Raw genomic sequence first — 15,709 nt, forward strand, 5'->3', positions numbered from 1 at the left:
AGTAGGGTATAAAATATAGAAACAGCTCATTAAAATAATGAAAAAAACTGCAAAAAAGCATGGAGAAAACCAAAAGGGGAGTACAATTCGATTTTTTTTTTTTAAGTAGTTAGTAATGGATAACAGCACTATAACTATGTGTGATGGCATAATGGTGTAATTTATGTCATATTTTATATGTGCTATACCTTCCACGTTGAGTATATACATCAGATGTAGTCGTTTCAAGCTGGACACATAATATGCACCTACATGGATGCTTATAGGTACATCTGCACAAGACACAAAATATCATACTTTTGTAATGAAAGCTAACGTGATTTGAAAATCTGACTTTCCTCCATTGTAATGGAAAATTAAGTCTACATTAAATTTTCTCCAAGTAAGTGAATCTCTATGGAAGATCAGAGTCAATCCCAGAGTGGTGTCCCTGTCCTACTTGGAAGCTATCTTAAGGCACACGAGAGACAAGGAGATGGAGCAAGACAGCCAGCACAGTTTCACCAAGGGCAGGTCATACCTCATCAAATCTGGTAGTCTCCTATGATGGAGTGATGACATCAGTGGACAAAGACAAGGCAACAGATGTTGTCTATCTGGACTTGTGCAAGGTCTTTCACATGGTCTCACAACACATCCCTATCTCTAAATTGGAGAGATACGGATTTGTAGGCTGGACAGTTCGGTGAGTAAATAACTGGTTGGATGGTCACAGCCAGAGTTGTGTGATCAACAGTTCCATGTCCAGCTGGAAGCCAGTCACGAGTGGAGTCTCTCAGGACTTGGGACTGGTGCTCTTCAACTCTTCAAAAACCTAGACAGTGGGACTGAGAGCACCTTAGAACAGTTTGCTATGACACTAAAATGTGGTGCACTAGATAAAAATAGCAGGGAAGAATGCCATCCAGAGGGATCTAGTTAGGCTTGAAAAGTGGGCTCACCAGAACCTGATGAGGTTCAGCAACACCAAATGGAAGGTGTTGCACTTGGGTAAGGACACTCCCAGATATTCATACATGCTGAGAGAAAAGCTCATTAACAGCAGTCTTGTACTGAAGGACTTGATGATCCTCGTGGACAAAAGGCTGGACATGAATTAGCAGGAGGCATTTAGAGCCCAGAAGGCCAGCAGTATTGTCAGTTTCATTAAAGGAAGGGTGGCCAGCAGAGAGAGGGAGATGATTGTCCCTCTCTACTTTGCCCTTGGGAGGACTCATCTGGAGTACTGCAACTAGGTCTTGGGCCCTCAGAACAAGAAAGATGTGGAGTTGGAGCAGGTCCAGAGGAGGTCATGAGGATTATCAAAGGGCTAAATCATCTATCTTATTGAGAAAGATTCAGGGAGCTGAACTTGTTCTGCCTGGAGAAAAGAAGACTCCAGGGAGACCTCATTGAGGCTTTCTAGTACTTGAGGAGAGCTTATAAAAAAAAGACTGACTACTGACTTTTCACATAGGCAGGTAGTGATAGAACAAGAGTCAGTGGTTTTCATCTATAAGGGGAAATTTACGTTAGATGTTAGGCAGAAATTCTTTACTCAGAGGGTGATGAGGCACTGGCACAGGCTGCCCAGATAATCTGTGGGTGGCCCATCCCTGGAGATGTTCAAGGCCAGGTTGGATAGGGCCCTGGGCAACTTGATCCACCAGCTGGCAGCTCTGACAATGGTAGTGGATTGGAACTCTCTGATCTGTAAAGTCTCTTCCAATCTAAGTCATTCTATGATTCTGTGATAGCTGTGTGATCAACTGCTTCTCTTCACTGGGGACTGGGGATCTGCTGTTGTCTTCACTTTCTGGGACATATTCACATGAATCTGTTCACAAAATTAGCTGCCAAATCAGAGACACAGCTACTACTTCCCTGCTGAATCCAGAGGTGATCCATCTTGACTCTTGTCTCTGGTAGGCAAGTGGTAGTTTCAGCTGTGACATTCAGAACAATCAGTCATATATAGCAAGCACCAACCTTCCAGGAAGAGTGAAGAGAAAGCTAATCATAGGAATTCACCAGCTGAGGTAGTGTCTCACTTGCCCAGCCATTGCCCAGCTTAAATGAAGCTCATGGCACAGTGAACAGATTCTAGCTATAGACATATAATAAAATAGGCATTGCGACTCTGCAAATAAAAATATTTCTGAGGCTAGAACTCTCTGTATTTTGTTATTATGTTGACCCACTCTTTGCATGATTTTTAACAAACAATAGTTGATATTATTGTAATATCTTCTCAGAAATATCATATTTTTATTATCAAATAAGTTCATATCCCAAAGGTACATTCAATATTTCTGAAATTTAAAGTTTTTCAATAGCCTGATTACAGGTGTTATTTATTATTGGAAATAATGCAATTGTTATTTTTTTTTTAGGTTAGAATATTCTTACACAATCCAACATACAGTTTTTAAGTAACATAGAACCTTTTCTCACTGTAAATACCTTTACAAATTAATTTGCTTAGAGCCTATGCACAAATGAAGTATAAAATTTAAAAATACAAAATATTATTTCAAGACCTTGTTTATTATCTGCTGAAGCACTCAATCTCTTGCTCTATCTCAAAAATGAATGAATAAATAAATAAATCACCACCAGCACCAATAAAATCCCCACTTCACCCCTCACCCCCACCCCCAAATAAAAACCAAAAGAAAAGAAAAAAAAAAAAAAACTCTAATCTTTATGAATGATTTCTGAAGGGAGAATTTTAATTCCTGCAGCTTGTATATGTACAAAATCCCTTGCGACTATGATACATAATATAGTTAAAAATAATAATAATAAGGAAAGATATCTCAAGATGATCACTGCTATTTTAAATGATAATATGAATTATTGTGCAATATTTAGTCATACCATCTTACATTATTATTCTGACTGACTTTTATCTCTTTCAGTACACTGATTAAATATAGAGGTTACGAAGTAGTGTGCAAAACATTGCAATTTTAATTTAATTACAGTCTCAAATTTTTCATCTATCGAAAAAAAAAGAACAAAATATAAGTAATGTTTCTACTAGAATCTCCAATTTAAATATCTATTTTCAGAGAAATTAGCAAAATCATGCTTAGAAAAGTTATTTCTGGTTACAACGCATTTCTTCTGATAAATCATCTCAAAATATATTAGCTTCAAAACGAATTCTGTGTTGGTGAATAATTCAACACTAGTTGCACAGGGCAGATTCATTTAAAGTAAAGATAGAAAAGTGATTTATTTTTGTATTTTCACAGATAACTCAACCAGTTTATAAACATGCAAATGTAGGTAGCTAATTAAATAAAGAAGAACCAAGTCTTTGAAAGGGGAAAAAGTATTGAAAAATTGTCAAGACAGGTAATTTAATTAAAACCATATTGTATCCTCTATTTCATTTACTTCTTTATTTGGAAAATTCCTCTGTGAGAATATTTGATTTAAGTGATTTTGTTATTTGATTGTAGAAACTGTTACTATCTTAATTTGAAGAAGTTTGAAAATGAGTAGTCTCTCAGTCTGTCAAACTAACCAAGTCTGAAGTCTCAAGTGTCACCTTAAATGCAGAAGTAGCAATCAGCAAAATACAGATTAAATAAGTTGCCTTTTCTTGATGCTAAATTGTTGTTTTATGTTGCCTTGCCATTATTTGTTTATGGAAAGGGACAAGATAACAATCTGAGAAGAAATAAATCACAGAATCATAGAACATTCTAAGTTGAGAAGGAGCCACAAGCCACCTCACAGTTTCACAAAGGACCACACAAAAATCAAACTACATGGATTGTTGTCCAAATGTTTCTGGAACTCTAGCTGGCTTTGTGCCATGACCACTGCCCTGGCAGAGCCTGTTCCAGTGCCTGAATGGAAGGAAACTGTGATCAAACAATTGTGTGGGTGCTTAGCTACTGGTGAAATCTGGTCATTAGACTCAATAAAGTTCAGTTTGAGGCTGGGTCCAATATCTCTCTCAAGATAGAGCTAACTTGCAATGACAGATGAAGCCCCAAATTCACCCTTGCCAGGATCTTTGCTTTTCACTGTGGTTTATCATGTCAGATAGGTAGGAAGATATCTGCAAGAAATGGAGAAGAACTGTGTTAACCAGTAGGTGTTTTTTATTGACTAATAAAAAACAATATTGACACTATGCAAGTGTGAGAAAAGTGTACAGTAGAAGTCAAAACTTTCATTTACCAGGAGTTATTTTATAAGAGTTTTAAAACTAGTTACTATAACTACAGGCTTTTCAAGCTTAGTTTTTGTTCTGCAAATTCAATGGCAAATTCATATTTTACATTAATAGCACACAAATTTAATTTCACTTTTATTATACGTTAAAAAATATTAATGCAAATAGCTTCATCTTACCAGTCAGCCTCCCAGACATGTTTTGTTAATGAATAATTAATTTTTTTTTAGCACGGATTCAGCTATAGAATAAATCATTTATTTATCTGGCTGCTACAGAAGGCAGTGTTTAAGTTTTTTCATGAATGTTGGAAAAAGAACATGATAAGCAAATAAAGGTAAAGGAAGAATAAAAAAATAAAAAGATTCCTGTGATTTGGATTGATCTATCAATAATAACAGTAACAACTGAACATGCTATTATATACTGAACTAATGATGTGCATTCAAGTTTATGGAAGTGTCTTGAAGTGGTATTTACAACTTTGTTTTATCAAAGATGATGGTCAATACTTTCTAGATTCCCTGAGCTTATTTATTCTGATCAAAGTATGGAATATAAAAGATTAAACTCTTCTACTAATTACATGCCTGAAGGCACATCAACAATGCAAGTGTCAAAGCTCTGCTAAAAACTCATTTTGCATTTTTAATAAAAACTGATAGCAAGGTTTTGAATGCATCTAACTGGAAAAAAGTAATTTTTGTTTCCATAGCTTCTTTATGAGGGAAGTGTAGAAACCTTACAAGACTTTAGCTAATCTGTGCTCTGAAAACGGGCTACTAGAAATTTTCCAGTCATACAATTCATGGTGAACTTCTACATAGTGGAACTGAAAGGTAACATAGTGCCACTAGAAATCCACATTAAAATTGTGATATATAATACAAATTTCAAAACATGCAAATATCCAAATATCAAAACTGTTACTTCTAATTCAATGGAACAGAAATCATTCATTATCTATATCAAAAGCAATAGATTTTTTTGTGCCTTAAAATTTTATCTCATCTATCTAAATATTTTCACTCCTCTTCCTGTCCTGGAACAGACAGTAAATTTCTTAACTGCATGGTATGAAAATAAGAAAGAATGGCATTTCATAGAATCCTTAAAAACCACCTTAGTATAACAAATGAAAGTGAAATTTCAACTTCTGATGGTTAAAATATTGCAAAAACTCTTTGCTTTTTGCCATAGCTCTTGTTTGTTATGATTACTTACCAGGTTGTACTCTATTTTCCAGTAAGTGGAATAGGCAGACCTTATCATAAATAGAACGAGTGTCATACTCTAAACCAACCATTCCAGCGATGCCATTTGAAGATTCTTGCTCATTTAGAACAGAGCAATGAAGCAGCCAAGGTGCAAGACATGATACAGACTGAGATCACTGTCAGTCCAAATGTAATACAAGGGCAGTATATATTGTGTGTCCATAATTTACCACTAAACACTCTAGAAAATGAAATCGGGTAGATAAAATGTCACAAATTCTAGTAAAATTCAAACCTACATTTGGTAATAAATATATATTTTTTTTCTTAAATAGTAAGTGCTGTCCATTTGGATATGTAACAAGGATATGTAAACAGCCACTCCCCCTCCTGTTTATACACTCCCTTCAAGTACTGGAAGGCCACAATGAGGTCTCCGCAGAGCCTTTTCTTCTCCAAGCTAAACAAGCCCAGTTCCCTCAACCTTTCTTCATAGCAGAAGTGTTCCAGCCCTCTGATCATCTTAGTGGTCTTCCTCTGGACCCATTCTAAGAGCTCCATGTCCTTCCTGTACTGGGGGCCCCAGGCCTGGATGCAGTACTCCATATGGGACCTCACAAGAGCTGAGTAGAGGCAGACAATCATCTCCTTCTTCCTGTTGGCCTCCCCTTTTTTAGTGCAGCCCACAACACAGTTCACCTTCTGGCCTGTAAGCACACACTGCTGGATCATGTCCAACTTCTCGTCTACCAGGACCCCCAGATCCTCCACAGAGCTGCTCTCAAGGAGATCCTCTTCGAGCCTGTATAAATACCTGGAATTTCCCTGACCCAAGAGCAGCACCTGCACTTGGCCTTATTGAACCTCATAAGGTTTTCATGGACCCACTTCTCCAGCCTGTCCAGGTCCCTCTGGATGGCTTCCCTTCCTTCCAATGTCTCAATTGCACCGCTCAGCTTTGTGTCATTGGCAAACTTGCTGAGGATGCATTTGATGCCATCGTCTGTGTCACGGATGAAGATGCTAAAGAGCACCGGTCCCAAGACCAACCCCTGAGGGACACTGCTTGTGATCGGCCTCCACCCTGAAACAGAACCATTAATCACAACCCTTTGGTTGTGTCGAGCCAACCAATCCATCAAACAGTCCATCCTTCAAATCCATACCACTGCAATTTAGAGAGAAGGATGTGGTGAGGGATCATGTCAAAGGCTTTAAAGAAGTCCAGGTAGATGACATCCATCGCCCTTCCCCCATCCACCAAAGCTGTAACTCCATCACAGAAGGTCACCGGATTGGTCAGGCAACATCTGCCCTTGGTGAAGCCATGCTGGCTGTCTTGAATCACCTCTTTGTCTTGTATGCGCCTTAACATAGCTTCTAGGAGGATCTGCTCCACGATCTTCCCAGGCACAGAGGTGAGGCTCACTGGCCTGTAGTTCCCTTGGTCTTCCTTTCTCCCTTTCTTAAAAATAGGAGTCATGTTTGAGAAAGAATTGTGTGAACTCTAAAGACAGTAATTTATGAGTGTTCTATGAAGACTATCAAGTAGTTTGCAATGGAGTTTTGTTTACTTAAAATCTTCAGGCAAAACCATAGAATTAATTAATTAATTAGAACTTAATTAAATTGCTGTATGAATACTCATGTCAAAAGCTGAAATAAACAAAAAAGCTGAAATAAACAATTATGGGCACTTATGTCAATCCTGTGACAGTTTTCTGACCCATCTGCTTCTGGTGAACCTCACCAACTGTTGAATATGGAAGCGATAATTAAAAGAAAAGCTTATTGTTTTGCTTTAGAGGAAAAATGAAACTATTTTCAATTGTCTTCTCCATCTTTAATTATAGGAGGTAGAATAAGACAAGGAGAGAGACAGTATGAAATACAGCAGATGTTTTCTTATTTAAGAGTTATGTACTAAATCTTCCCTCAAGGGAATCACCAGCTCCATCAGTTTTGTCAAGCACTGTCACAGAGCCAAAGTGCACCTCAACAAGTCTAATCAGCCTGCAGTCTTGCAAACTGAGAAATTCACTTAACACTTTCCCTCTGCAAATCTCCTCAGATGTGACAAGAAAGTAAGAGGCATAGGGGGGAAAGTAAAGCCACCACAATGGAAAGCTGAAGTGTCTTAGAAACACCAGTTTCACCCCTCAAACACACAGTTTTTCTTCAGTTGAGAAAATATCTAAATAATTCTCCTATATTGCAGCCAAAAAAAAAAAAAAGACAGATAAACAATTTCAAACAACAAATACTCTTTAAGAAACCACTTTCTAGCTTGCATGAAGAAAAGTTTGTATGCAGTTCCCCTTGTCCATGCTAGAGTATAATCAGATGTTAAAAGTTCAATGACATTCCTCTGAGATAGTTTCCCCCTTGTTTACAAAAGAAAATATAATTATGTTTTAATGCCCCCATATAACTATGAAACAGAACGTTAAATAGCCATCATGATGACCCAAAATTCTTCTGCGACTGCTATGTCACAAGGAACATGTACCTAAATCATAGTTTCAACTAAAAAATTATGATAAATGGAACAATTACTGCATTAACAGTGAAGCTTTCTTGAGCTGTGCCAGAATATTTATCATCAATATTTCCCTCTCACTATTAGGTCAAACTGCACCATTAACATCTATTCTTCAATTTAATTCAAATGCCTGATACTCAATCAAAAGGTGAATGACAGACTTACTTTGAGGTATCGAGGATCTAGAATATGTGTTTGTTTTCATATGATTATATGACTTTTCTACATTTAGCATAATAATATGGAATAAAAAAGAATCCTTCTCTATCCCACTGAATGTAGCTAAGGTAATTAACTGTGCTTCTCATGCCATTGACTATAGGTTTACTCATGTCACTCAGGCTGACAGCGAACAGTAGGAGATCAAGTTTTCTGTACTGTAGCATCGTATATATTCTACAGCTTTTGACATTGGCAGCATCACATGCAGCACTGCTGGTTGGCTAAACATTTTGTCTCATCTGAAAAATGGCTGGCAAAAAAAAAAAAAAAAAAAAGAACCCAAAAACATAATCAAGTAATACCACAGGTAGAAAGCCTCATGGACCTAAATTAAGTTGCTGCTGAGGAGCTGCAACTGAGGATTACTAGTCAGAAAAAATAATTACCTTCTCCTGACTTCATCTCTCCACCTTCACCTCCACCTCTTCTCAGCAAGGGTCCAGCTGCAATCCCACATTCTGCTCAGGTTCCCATGCAGTCTGACCCTTAGACACTTTCTGCAGTCCCCTTTCTCAGTTTGTCTAAAAATATTCCCCTTCATACTTGCTAAGCTTTAAGTGCTTTCTAATTATACATATTTCTGCTGGAGCTGAGCACTGTAATGATACATGTCTTCAGTAGGATACAATCTCAGGTTTGTACGTCACGTATTTCTAAATGCTGGTAACCACAGTACCGTGAAAGTCAACACATCTGGTAACATCATACAAAAGAGATAACTGTTCAACTTATTAAGCAGAGTTTGATATTGGTATTGTAATTGCACACAATTGTAATCTAGGCTGCAATTTCTTTATAGTTTTATATAGCAGAATGTATTCCACAAAATATTTTAATAGCAGAATGTATTCCACAAAATATTTTAAACTGTAAGCAACATCATAGAATTACCACGATTGGAAAAGACCTCCAAGATCATCCAGTTCAACCATCCACCTATCAACAATATTTCCCACTAATCCCTGTTCCTCAGTACACTACACATTTCTTGAACAACTCCAGGGATGGTGACTCAACCACCTGGGCACCCCATTCTAGCACCTGACCACTCTTTCCAAGAAATAGTTTTTCCTAACAGCCTGAATCTCCCCTGCACAATTTGAGGCTGTTCTCACTAGTTCTATCACTAGTTATACAGGAGAGGAGGCTGCCTCCCACTTTTCCACAACCACCCTTCGGGTAGCTGTAGAGAGATCCAACAGATATATAAAACAGAGATAGAAAATTGTGTGTAAGTTAGAGCATTGCTTAATAAAAAAAATAAAAATAATTTAAAAAAAAGATGTTGTATTTCACCCCAAAATTCCTGATAGATCAATATGTATTTTGAACTATAGCCCTTGTTAAATTATTATTTCACATAATGTACAAAAAAAGGGGCATTTGCATACGGCAACTTTAGAGAAAGTATAGGTAAAAGCCAGGAATTTGGAAAATCCCCAACTGAACAATATTTATATTAGAATTATTGCTTCAGTGCAGGTTGAGACTTTAAATATTTTTCATTCTAAAACAAGTGCAGGTAAAACGTAATTCACTGAAAAAAATATTGTCAAAATGTGTGCATTTCTAATTCTCTAATTTTCTGCTTTGATATTTATTTTACAACACATTATGATGATCTCTACTAAATTATGAAAGTGAAAATAGTCATTTCCTCATACATTGGCAGAAATCACCTCACCCTGAAAATATTGCTTTTGTAAAAAAGGAAATTCTTCACAATTTTTCATTTTTTCTATATCAGTTCTGCAGTGTTCAGATATCTTTGCTACTTCCAGCTGCATTACTAGAGTTTACTCATAAAAATAGTAACAGTGGGAGAAAACTGATAAGGAACATCCAGCTTAGATTGAATACACTGTGTAGAAAATAACAGCTTAGTAATTATCCTCATATTAATAAATTTTAAGGAGACAAAATATGAATAATTTGAGGTAAGCCTTTCAGTTCACAAAAAATTTTCATTATAGTTGCTTTACATCTTTGCTTATGTATATATATATAAATATATATATACATGCATGTAAGTATCGTGTGTGGGATGTAAAACGATTGGAAAATTATCCAGTAATAACAACTCCATCCGGCTTAATGATAATAAGTATGCAACTAAAATGTTAAAGGAAACAATGTTTGAGTTTTCATAAATCTCAACCAAAATTTCAAACTACATATTTCTCTGGATATCAAGAAAGATTTTGGCCAGAACATTATGATATAAATTTTGAATTATATTCTACACCTCTGTGCAAACTGTTGTTCTGATACTTCAGCCAACGTGCATTCTGCTAAGGTCTTAGTTTCAGAACAGTCTTATTATCAGTTATAACTATTATATGCTGACTACAAAAATAAAGATGACTATGTCTGACTACGTCAGTGAGCGCTTCCTAATTCTCCTGGTCTTCTTTTATTTAGAAGTTGGTTATAAAGTTAAAGCTGGTGTTTTTGGAATCTCTGTACTGAAATAAGCACGACAGCAGTTTGCAAAAACCCTGAAGCAAACAAAAATGTTGTGATTTCCTTTTCTCTATATATGAAAAATCAGCAATAAGCAATAGCAATAATAATCACATCTGTAAAAGACCTATTCAATCACGTTGCCTGACTATCTGGTTTGGCAATAGCATTTCCATCTCTATAAACACTCAAATTCTGAATCTTATTTTGAACATGGGTCAATAAGCCAATGAGTCAGCCTATTCAACTGGCAGTAGTTCACTGATTATGATGCATCAGCTGGGAAGATACACAGAAATTATTTGTGCTTTAAGTATCAATAGCAACACTACATTATTCAAATCATAGAAGAATGCTTAAAACATGTCAGATAAGTGGTTCACTGCAGTTATAACTATGCTTCGCAAGGTCACTGCCTACACTTCCTACACATTCAAAATTTTATTTTAATGCATTTCCCCAGAATATCTGAAGTGTTTGAAATTAAACACTGATCTTGTTCTGTTGCCTATTTCTCTTTCTGATTAAAAATAGTTGTGTAGAATGTGGAAATTCCTGATTGTCCAGGCTGTGATTGACTCCTGGCCACACTGTCATCTTGTTAGAAAGGGGATATCTACAAGCTGTGCCTTGCAGGATCCATTGCAAGATTTGTTTCATTTTCCTGTAACAATTGCATTTCAAAAGGTTAAGGACTGAAGATGCAATCTCAAGCAATAATTCATACAGAAGAAGAATAAGCATCCATGAGCAAGGGTGCATCTATGTGGATTGCAATGAAGTGTTTACTGTGTTCATATTAATTTCATGCTGTATTCCCTTAACAGGTAGAGACAAGGTTGCCTGTTTGCCTTTGCTGAGCTACTGCACACTGATTCTGGTGCACCTGGCAGAAACAAGAACTTGCCCCCTTCATGTGAGTAATGGTAGATTAGGACTGAAAATTTCAGTAGTATTCATCAACAAAATTTGCTCACATCTAAGATGCTAATATTTGCTAAAACATCAGCTTTGTATATTTTCAATGGTATAACTCACATGGGATTAGAGGTACTACACATAATTCATTCTTTGCTCAGGTTTTCTAGTTAGCTCTGAAATTGGACTAGGAATAGTGGAAAAATTAAAAGGTACCCTAATACCAAATGACTTTTGCTTTAACATTTCATCACTGCCTGATGTTGTTAGCCAAATACTAATGGAGACATTATACCTTCTAAAAGTTATTGAACAAAAAAGACAACATACTTGCTTCTTCTTAATTTCCTTCACACAATAGTCCAAAATTTGCTATGGATGATTCAGAATTTCATATTTCATTTTATAAAAGAAAATACAACTCATTTCTCCTTCATTTCTCCTTCTCTATCAAAGATGCTGCAGAAGCACCAAGACATTTTTTTGTATCAACCGTGAGCACTCAGATATGTGGAGGTATGTCAGTACAGCAATAGTATAATACAGTATAATTACACTGTTGAGAAGTTCTTAAAATCTTTTCTGGTTATTGGAATTTACTTATACATGATTAATAAAGATTGTCTAGTTGCAAACTCATATTGCTTAGTGATTATGAAGATGATGATGATGAAATTAACTTCAGTTCCTGAATATTCTTTGCTTTTCTTTCAGTGATATACAACAGTATATGGAATTCATTTTATAAAGATCAGTGCAAAACAGAAATAAGGGGAAAGGCTATCACACAGAATTGTAAAGTAATTCTCAGAAGTCCCACTTGATGTACAGAACAGAATAAATGACCTTACCTTGTCAAAAAGGTTGGTTTCAAGGAATCATAAGCATTACCGAAAGACTGAAATTTTGCCTAAAATAATTATACATGTCTGAATAACATTGTATACTCAAGGACTGCTTATGGCAACTGCACAGCTTTTCACTGTAATAAATCATCATCATGCATGAGAAAGGTACAAGTTTTCCCTCTTTCTCAATGACGTGTTTAGCACCACATTACAGAGATCATTTCTGCTTTCCAAGATACATACAGTTATTGTATATATATACATACATATATATATAAAGACATTTTAGTAACAATAATCAATTATGATTTGTATTTATAAAAGATATATAGGTCACTGTGAAAGTAATGTCTCCTATTTATGTCCACTGAAACTACAACAGACAAAAAGAGCACAGTAACACTATTTGATAGTGCAAATTCTCAGCTACAAAATACTATTTTACAACACAGCCAGCTCCATTAGTCAATTTGTGTGGTTGAGATTATCAAAACACCCTTCCTTTAGTGGTGTGACAGCTGTGCATGGCTGTCCAGAATGTGACTTGTCTTTCATGTCTCTGTCACCACTGCTAAAATGCACTATTCACCACCTCTCTCTGCTTACATCTGCTTACATCTGGTCTCCACAAATGTTCAGAAAGCATCAATAAATGTCAAAGAGTGTCGTTTTTTTCCTCTAGAGGAACTCAGTGCCATCCTTTGCTTCATTACACATTTCCATGTCAGATGCCATTGTGCCATACAGCCCCTCTGCTACCATCTGTCACACAGCAACGAAATGTAACAGAATACTGTCAGGAAGGTTCAGCCTCTACTGCCATACCACCAACACTCACCTCTGACGTCATGGGTCAACATAATAAAATAGGAGGCATTACTTTCAGAGCAGCCCTTATACAGATCTATTATGGCATGTTAGCATTTTTATCTCTAAAATATGGCTATTTTTTCATACAAAATCCAACTAGCTCTGATCCTTAGAGTTATGTTATAGGATGAAAAATAAATTCAAGTATTATCCTTTTCTTAGTAGTTTTTAATGCATTTCAACATATTTCTCATCATCTTACTCTATAAACAAAAGCACTGTGCTAACGTTTATCCTTTACAAACTATACTACAGAAGACATTAACAGTATCACATATTTTCTAATAAAACAGCCACACAATTGCTAGCTTCATAACAAACATTGTTAGAAAGCAAATGAGCAGCAAGCTGTTTTCATATTTCTGATACAGTCAGTTTTGGAGGATAAGCAATGTTTGTTTGTTTGTTTTCTGTTTTCCTTTCCTTTCAAACTAGTGCAATGTTTGGGAATGGGCTTCTTCAATTTCTTGAATGGTCCAATAGGTACTCTCTGCCTTGAATACCACTATGAAATCTTTGATAGCTTCCTTTTGAAGGCTTGATTTCAAACATACTGTACTGCTTAGAAAAATAAATCCATAAACTTCAATAAAATTCTTAAGACTGTTTCATGGAAGGTTACTGTACAGCTCTGCATCCCTGCTACCAGAGCTTTTCATGCAGCTTGAAAATTGAGTGACATTTTTCTTCACAAAAAGGCTCACCACAAGGGATTTCTGTAAGGAAAGACTCAAACTTCTAAGCACTCACCTTTATGGACTTTGTAAACAGCAGGAAAAAACAGCCCTCTGAAAGGAGAGCAGTGAGCTCTGCGCAGTTCCTTGGAAGAAAACTTGCAGGTACCCTGCACTGGTAACTCTGGGAAGGTGGAATACTTGACTTAGTCTTAAAAAAATAAAAAATAAAATCATTTAAAATATATATATATATAATCAAAAATTAACTACAAAAGTCTGAAGCAGACTGTATTCTAAAGTAAAACTAGCACCCACTCTAGTATATGTCAGACTATTTAGCATTTTAAAGTACAGGGATATTTTTGCACGCCACAAAGCTCACACTAAGTAATACCCTTGAAGACTGCAATCTTTGCTCATCCACACTCAGCTCATTACAGTTCTTTGGTTCTGTGCAGTGGGATCATGACATGACATTTTAAAATGCGTACAGTCTGCTTCAAGCATTTTAATTGGTTTAAAACTGTTGGTAGCTTTTTTCTTAAACTGTATTAATTTATTGCTTCAGCGTAAGTCAGCTGAAACCTTTGCCAGATAGAAATACAGGCCCTGAATACTGATGAAGAAAAAGAAAATATTTATATGATGCAAGTGTTCACTCATTCATTAAGTATTCATGAATTGTTTTTTTGGTTCTTCTTTTTTTTTTCCCATCTTCTTTCTTTCAGCTGCAATGCAAAAGGAGCCCAAGGTTGAGATTTATATATCATGAAATCACAATTTTTAATAAAATAACTCTGTACTATGTTTCAGGAAACAAACAAACAAACAACAACAACAACAACAAAATCCACTGAAAGTTTAGGACATTTTACACACCTACAATAAATTCTACTAGAAGAGTGGTATTGTGAAGCTTCCAGCAGTTTTTATTGAGCTGTCCTCCTCCCTATCCCAATGGCACTGCAGAAGAAAAAGCTGGGACGACCTCCTCAAAGTCCACTTCTGAACAAGGTTTCTCTGCAAAACTATTTAATGCTACCACTACATGAACCACAGATCGTTAAAAAAATGATGATAAAATGCCTTAGCTCACAAAATTTGCTCCTCCCGGCACTGACGAGGCCTTGGGGACATCATCTTCGGGCAGATTTATTTCTACTCACAGTTTATCTGTAATGTTCAGAAATTCCTCAGGCCAATAAGCAAAATCCAGCATTTATGAACTATTCTCAATTCCTGATAATGACAGCAAAAAATGAACTGAGGACACGCAATGCACTATATTGATCAGAGATTTTAGATATTAAAAACATATCAAGCCCTTGGATTAGCTGGACTACAGAACTCAATTGAGTGATACTACCTTGGTTAATAAATTGACAAATAACCTGAGGAAAGAAGACAGCTCTCCACAGAGATGAAAAACCAAACCACTACTTATGTATTAAAACTCCATGTATTAAGGACCAAACCAGGACTGGCATCTTAGGTTTCAGCTTCACTATTATCTTAAAATTTATATCTGCTTCAATTTAATCCCACTATCTCAGTCTATTTTCTCTTTAACTGATATTAGATCCAAGCATATTACACTTTTATACAGAAAAACCTTTCACTGGAAAGAGCTTCTTCCTTAGTTCAACAGTCTCCTAGGCACTTCTTTGGACCAGAAGGCAGTGATAGAGTAATACTCCCTACAGGAAACAGATTTGTACTGCCTGGACTTTTCAAGTCAGTGCTATTTACTGCTTTGGTTCTGTGCTGATGTCTAGTAC

The sequence above is a fragment of the Gallus gallus genome, chromosome 4 (genome assembly GCF_016699485.2).
Source record: "Gallus gallus isolate bGalGal1 chromosome 4, bGalGal1.mat.broiler.GRCg7b, whole genome shotgun sequence".
Taxonomy (NCBI): Eukaryota; Metazoa; Chordata; class Aves; order Galliformes; family Phasianidae; genus Gallus; species Gallus gallus.